The 7,785-nt window shown below is 31.9% G+C and overlaps 1 long non-coding RNA gene across 1 annotated transcript; it reads left to right on the top strand.

Annotated features, from left to right (window-relative positions):
* Nucleotides 1-1,857: 1,857 nt before the first annotated feature.
* On the top strand, nt 1,858-6,529 carry LOC129989246 (uncharacterized). The gene is made up of 3 exons (XR_008785742.1): nt 1,858-2,004; nt 3,181-3,403; nt 5,894-6,529. It is a non-coding gene; the product is annotated as an uncharacterized LOC129989246 (long non-coding RNA).
* The last annotated feature ends 1,256 nt before the right edge of the window (nt 6,530-7,785 follow it).

Below are 7,785 nucleotides of genomic sequence, written 5' to 3'. Positions count from 1 at the left end.
GATAAAAATCTGGCTATATAAAAAGATGGAGAAGTTTGGATGTCATATTAACATATCAAAACACAAGAATATTGATACTTTCTGCTAAAGTTGCTACAGGGAACTAATTTTGTGTATGCATAACACTATTTAAAATAAAATCTATTGTATTTCCTTTTAAAATATCTGACTAATGGCTGTAATTTTTAAAATGTTACTGCTAAAAGTGTGAAAATTCCTCTAAGACCATCAAATTAGCAATGATGATGATGTCGTGTACGCGTTACCACGGAAAGAGGTTGCAGTAATTTCTGAGGGTAAAGACCCCTGAGCATCCGAAGGCAGAAGTCTGACTTCTAGCTCATGAAACTCACTCACATTCGCTTGCACAACCCCTTTTTACAGGGGGCACATTCATGCACTTCAAAGATAGAACACAGATGAAGAACAACCCTTCCCGAACCGGGATTCGAACCCGAGACGCCCAGATCACGGGGAAGACACGCTACCCCTTTGCCAGGACGCCAACCTCAAATTAGTAATGGTACCCAGAATTAAATGAAATTGCAGATTCTCTTAACATGTTTATTGACATGGCTGAAGCCTGATACTCTGACCTTTTATTTAATTAGATGTTCTCTTCTTTCTCATCTTTAATTTATACAAGTAAGGGATAATCTAATTAGATAAAAGATTCAACACAATTACAAAATAGGTAAAAACTACAGGTCAGAGACGTCGCAGTGAGCCTGCTATGTTTAGATTTCCATGCAGTATTCAGAACATGCACACCTAATGAAAAATCAATTTTCATTGTGAATACTCAATTTAGTTTGCTTACACATTCATTTCGAAGCTTTTGCAATTTCTATATAAGCATTTATATTTAAATTTATTGTCTTTTCTTTTGTCATCAGTTTAACTTTATTTTGTTTTCGATTTATTTTTTAAAAGTTGAATCTTGGTTCTCCTTTTCTTCACGTAAATGATCTTTATTCTCGTAAAATTAAGAAAACTTTTATATTTACAATAAACAAACACATAAATTAACTCTCAGAAACATAAGTATAGAATGCAATAATTGCTACAAAATACACTCTTTTTATTTCTAATATATTAACCGATGGAAACCCAGAAATTAAGAAAAAAAATAAAGAAACTCTGAAAATTAAGAAATTCTGTAAGAACAGCATCAAATATTTGAAATTAAAGTGATTTGTGTATTTAAATAATGTATAATTATAAGTTTTTTTTCAATAGATTTTGTCTCACGAATAGATAACAATATCTATCCTCATTGTCACGAACATTTCAATAAAATGTAATTCGTAGAGCTACGATTATATGATGATTATGAAAATTCAATTTTAATGATTACATCGATAGAACAAAATTCGTAATTGTAAATACTCAAAAAGTTATTTCTGCTTAAAGCTGCAGATTAAACAGAATTCAAACAGCATTTTCATTTTCTAATTCGCCGATTCATTTTCTTATTTGTGGCTTCAAATTGATGAGTTCATGATGTCGTTGAATCTTTTTGTAATCAAAAGAAGGAGTAAAGATTAAGAAAGACTTAGAATATCTATCTTAGAATGCTTGATAAACTTAAAAAAAAAATCGAACTGTATCTCATAATACTCATTTAACTTCAAGAACTTTATTCAGTTTTATAAAAGTTTTTAAATTGGTTATAATAAATAAATAAAACATCGTGTTGCCCTGAAATTCAATCCTTGGGAACAGGCTGTTCGGAAGAAGTCAGAGAAAGCATCAATATCTATGGATTATTTGCTCTTCTAATATAAAAGAACAGAAGTAGAGGGCGAATTGTTTTGTTTCCTTTGTTATCTAAAGGATCGGATAATTTTTTTTTTACTCACGTTTTTAACCAAGTGCATTTATAGTAAAGTATTAGTTCTTGTTTCCAAAACGAAATATGTTTTAAGCAAGCTTGATTAGTTTCGTCAATTTGAGATACCTCAACAGGAGATTCCTCCTTGGAACATGGTTTGGACTAAATAGGTAACTTTACTTTTTTTATGCGCATTTCAAATGAAACCGATTTATTTTGAATTAAATAATTATCTTTGATATTTCCATATGTGTGAGTTTTAAAAATATCAGTTCAATGCCGAAATGAATAATTTGTTCGTGACAATAACTGTAATATGATGAACTTTATTGACGAGGTTTTAATTTTGAGGTATTCATTGCATGTTTATATATTTTGTGTAAGTTCTTGCATTTTTGATTTGATTAATAATTTAGATTTGGTGCTTTTCATGAACTAAGAGTAAAAGCAGCGGGAGTGGTTCCCCAAAACTTTCTCGCCTGTACTATCTCATACAAAAGTTTCTCAGTTAACGATTTTTTTTTGCATTGACATGCAATATTTAGGAAATATCAAGCTTTGGCATAAATTTAGCATTTTTGTTGCTGTTCTTCGCGATTTGATTGCCGACTGATTCCTGGTATGCGGCTAACCGTATCAGAAAAATGAAACAGAGTAAAACCGTTTTTTTCTAATAGATTGAAATAAATTTGCAGCAACTACATTTGTAGTCGCAAGTTCCCACATTAGATATAATGTTTAATTGTGTTTTTGTGCTATCGCGCTTGCATGTTTCTGAAAGTACAAACCTCTAAACTGTCAACTCCTTTGTTGGATTCGGCTCAAAATTTGATAGGCGTCTTCATTATAGAGCTTAAATATCTGTACTGAATTTTGTTCGTCTCTCTGTTTCGTAATTATACATTTGGACAGCCGAATGGAAGATTTCCTCAGAATGGACTTTTTTTCAATAGGCATCTAAAAATTAAATGTGAAGACCATACACCAAATTTCATCCGATTAGTTTGAATTTTTGAGTTTTGTTCAGGTCACTTTCCAAAATCCCTTAACTCGGGAAGGTGTGAAATGCTTAGATTCATCAAAATCTCAAGTGCGTATTTTTTGATGACTACAAGACTTTATATATTTAATACACCAAACATTTTTCAATACTGATGGTATGCTGGTATTACGTTGTTATTTATCATGAAATGAAATTGGTATGCGACAGAACAATGATTTTAGTTACTGGGGTACATTTAATGTATGAATGTAAGGTACACTTTAAATCCATTAATTTAATACTTAATTTTGTGTCCGATGTAAAGACGGATGCAGATGTTGATTCGATATTCTTATGTTTGCAGGTATCTGGTTTTCACTCAACTCGAGTATAACCTATTAAGGCCATCAAGGATTATGGGAATGCACCCATGCATTTCTTGTTATAAATTGCCCCTCAGGTTGTTCCAGTATAAGGGGGTTGGTGGAAGATGAAAATGCAGTGTTGGGAATGTATTGGACATTAGCCGAGCCTTGAAAGAAATGTAGGCTGAAACTGTGGAAAGCATGGATTCCTGTTTCACAAACGTAAGTAAAATATTTCGTTGCCTGTACATTTTGTAGAACTAATTTTTCAAACAAAATAGTTTTAAGACTGTTACTAGATGATAATTTTATATAAATTTTGGCGAAATTTTAATGCAACAATTGACTTACAAAAATATTTGAAATTGTATATATATATTTTTAAAAAAGCATCGACCATTGCTTATAAAATCGGGAATGCAAGAAATAGGAAAATCAAATGCATCCAGTCTTCTAAAGACTCTTTTTCGGCAATGACTCTAAAATGAGACCATTGGGTTTTTCTCCGTTAATTTTTGCTCACATAAATACACTTAATCTGTATGTTTCAAATAACCGACTGTGCGAGTTTTAAAGTGTAAGGGTTATAAAATAGTTTTTCGTCTTGGAATTGAATTGTTCAAGTAACATTGTTATTAACTCTTGTCCTGTGCAACATTTACGTTGTCAAATGCACTAACTCTTCATTATTTGGAGGTAACGTCAATATAGAGCCATTAATGTCGTCACCAAACATCTCTTTATACGAGCTAAAAATTTTGTAGGAAAATCTTTGAAAGTTCATTTTAGTGGATTAATTCTACCTATAATCAGCTAAAAAAAATTAAATTCCGAGTTTTAAAAACTGAATTTAATAAAATGACTTTTCTACGAAATTTAAAGTTGAACATCTTATTTTTTAATAACGTGCATATAATTTACATGCGATTTCATAAAGGGTTGTTTAGCAAGTTGTAGAAATAATGCAATTCGTTTTATTTTAGTAAAAAAACTTTCAAATTCTTGGGTGCAAAGAATTTTTTTGTACCGTAACGATTCAAGTGTTAAATAAACATTACCAGAAGGCATCCATCTTCTAGAGGGGGTTTTAACTTTTGTTTTGGATTTGTTTCCTGTCTGGTTCTTTAAATCGAGAATTGTAACACCGAGTCAATCAAGCTTTGCCGAAACTACTAAAGTCTCGGTGAATTTAATATTGCTCATAATTTAAAATTGTTAAATTCCAAGGGGAAAATGTTATTCAATTCAGATCATCTTTAAAAGAAAGTAAATTGCATTCACACAAGGGGTTATCAGCAAATAAACTTTCATAATCTTTTTAAGGTCTATCCCTAGCTCTTAGATTCTGAATGAGAAATCGAACACTCATTTTGAACTGGTCTATTAAATTATAACTGGAGATATGATATTTAGAAGCTATTTCAATACGTGAAAATAAATTCTTCTATTCCTTTATGAAAGTTTTTATTTCGGTTGTTAATATGGCAAACTTACTCAAAATATTATCATTATTAGCCAAGAAATAATTCTAAATAAGAATTTGAAATTCATGATTCACATGTTTAACTGCAAACAACATTTTAGAGGAATATTGTTTAGCATAATCTTGTAATTTTTGCTTTAATATTAATAACAAGCTGAAATTTCAATTTCTGGAACAGTTGAAGAATAGTGAAATGCTTTTCTAGAAACGTTATGTAGATTTGCAAATGTTTTCATCAAACGATGCTTAAAACATTTGTAAGAATTTCGTACTTAATCTTTACCGTAAAGGCATATTAAATAAGAGACGTTGAAACTTGTTTCATTTTTATGACTTTTGCAAGGTTTAAGGATACTGCATTTTCCAATCTAGAAGTATTTGTATTTTATTCAGAGCTTTATTCATTTTCATCTTATATAAATTTTCTGCAGAATCTCGCTTCTATGATTTTCTTAAAATGAGTCGTAATTCATTTCTATAACTGTAGCCGTCTCCTATTTGAAGTGCTACTGTAAAAAATCTATTACATGTATCAATTTCCCCCCCTTAACCTCGGCATTTATATTCAAAAATCTAGAGCAACGCCGAAAGATGTTCATTATTTTCAGATACATTATTTATTTTATTCAGAATAGATGAGCGTTTTGAGAAGTTGAGACTATGCTCCAAAAATGTGGAAAATCGCGCTATTCTGAAAGATTTTGGTTGTCTTGTATTTTAACTATACGACGGAAATTAAATGACGAATAGTGATGTTCTAGATCTCATTCCCTCGATTGGCGTCAATCTCAACTGATTTCTATTAAATTTAATTTGTGAATTTAAAAATATAAAGATACCTTGTATATTTAAAACTGTTACTTTAGTCTTGTTTGAGTATTTCAATGCGCCATAAGATTATTTTCAAGATTCATTATATTTTTAAATGGATCGAGAATTTGAATTTGAATTTGTTATGACTGATCATTCACTCAAAATGACAACGTCATGTGTTTGAAATTTGTATCTAGTAAACACAGATGAGTTCGAAATTTAAGTTGATATTTAATAGAAACGATCCTTTACATGAAATATTTTATACTTATGGATAATACATTTCTACAGCGACAGACATTTATAATTTATTACGCTGTAATTGTGGCATAAAGCCCAATGCCCGGGTACTTTATTGACTGAATTTACTATCTGGATTTCATGAATGTTTTAGTAATCATACAAATTTATTTCAGATGTGAAAGGGGATTTCTTTCTAGCCGAACAAGACCTGGAACAGATGTCTGTTTGGAGTACGCTTATCTTTGCGAGGCTTATCAAAGCCTACTCGTCTGAAGAATCGTCGTAACAAGGTTTCCTTCGAAAGTTGGGACCATTCCAAATCTGAACCTCTGAAGATGACTTCCAGAATTTCTATTAAAAAGGAGTTAGTTATTCTAGTGCATCCGCTGGTCATGAGCACTGATCGGTATATTTTGTATTAAACGTGTTATATTATTTTCTGTATTGTTTTGGGAGCAGTTTGCCAACCACTATGCTATACGGCATTACGCCATTTGATCGGAACATATTTTGATTACCCGTTTACTTAATATGTACCTTAAATCATGACTATATTCCGGAGTTACAATATAAAAAATTTTAAACCTGAAGTTGGGCACTAAAACATCTTTCATAGCTTTCTTTATAGAAGCGTGAATATTTGTTATAATAAGATGCATATGGAAAAATATAATAAAACACTTAAAATTATATCCATAGTATGAATTTGAGGCTGCTGAAAGGAATAATGCAAGAATCCTTTCATCCATAAGCAAATTACCAAACAATTGTAGACTGAATGGCCCAATTTCGCATGAATCCAAACATGCGAAACACATTCGTGCATTTATGGATTCGGAACACTTACGATAGATCTGAACATTTTTTTGTAGCATAAAATATACCAATACTTAATCGGTACATTAAAACTGTGTTTAGAAAATGATTGCTAGACTGGATACTGGTAATTTAACAAAGGTGTCATTACACGTAAAATATTTAGAGATCAAGAGATACAAAATCCCTGGCGAAAACAATGAGCTTTGCAAGGCTTTTATTTATAAAATTAAGCTCTGCAGTTGCCATAGACGGCCGAAATGGATTTTATATTTGCTTTATTTTCGAGATATAAATTTAAATCTATTCTTGCTTCACCATATTGGCTACATTAAATATCTCCAATGTCGTTATTTAAATGGACCCCATCGGAAATTTATTACTGTAATGGAATTCTCTTCTTGAACCAATTCAGAATCCGTAGTTATTAGTAATATGCTCTTGGTCATGTCCTCTAATGTCGAAGTAGAATCTGTTTCAGCAAGGGACATTGAAGAACATTTTTCGCTCCAATGTTAAGATGCTAAGTTGAGACATAGGTAGACGAATGAGGCAGTTGCGGAATAGTAAAGAAGGGAGACAAATTCGGTGTAGATGGTTATTCTTACATTAATAAAGGAAAATATTATGCAATTTCGGTCTAAAATAAGCAAACTAACAATGGTTAACAATCTATAAATGTTCTAATTTATTTTTGACTCAATCATCTTGTATGAGGAAGTTAAACGCCAGATATCTCCTCCTCGTGTGAAAATGCCTAGACCTGGCGTTGATAACAAGTGGATTTTTGTTTAGCTTCTAGGTAAAAGCAAAATGAGAAACGGTAAAGGAAAGGGTGAGCTGCTAAGGAGCATTGTAGGCAGGGTGGGCCAGCCGGCTCGCGATAGGGGAGGGGAAATGTTTAACTAATGGAGAATGGTGTTTCAGTTTTGTTAAGAAGTCTTGCTTGCATCTTCAACATTGGAAAACTGGGAAAAATATCCGAAATGAACCTCTGAGACTTTTTAGCATTCATCTCTGCAGTAGATTGCTCTAGGACCATCAATATAGCCAATTATCTCAGACGAATCAAATCAACACGTACCACCACAACCCGATAGCAGCCCAATCAAGTTGCCTTCAGATGGTCGAAATTCAGCATATTCGTATTTGCCATCGAATAGTTTAAAAATGGCCGAATTGAACAATCGGATTCCATTTTATGATCTTCATTACCAACACAAGTCAACATTGCGTTAAAGCGTATATA

The sequence above is a fragment of the Argiope bruennichi genome, chromosome 10, assembly GCF_947563725.1.
Source record: "Argiope bruennichi chromosome 10, qqArgBrue1.1, whole genome shotgun sequence".
Lineage (NCBI taxonomy): Eukaryota > Metazoa > Arthropoda > Arachnida > Araneae > Araneidae > Argiope > Argiope bruennichi.
The sequence above is the reverse complement of the archived record's forward strand: the minus strand, read 5'-3'. Positions and strand labels throughout refer to the sequence as shown.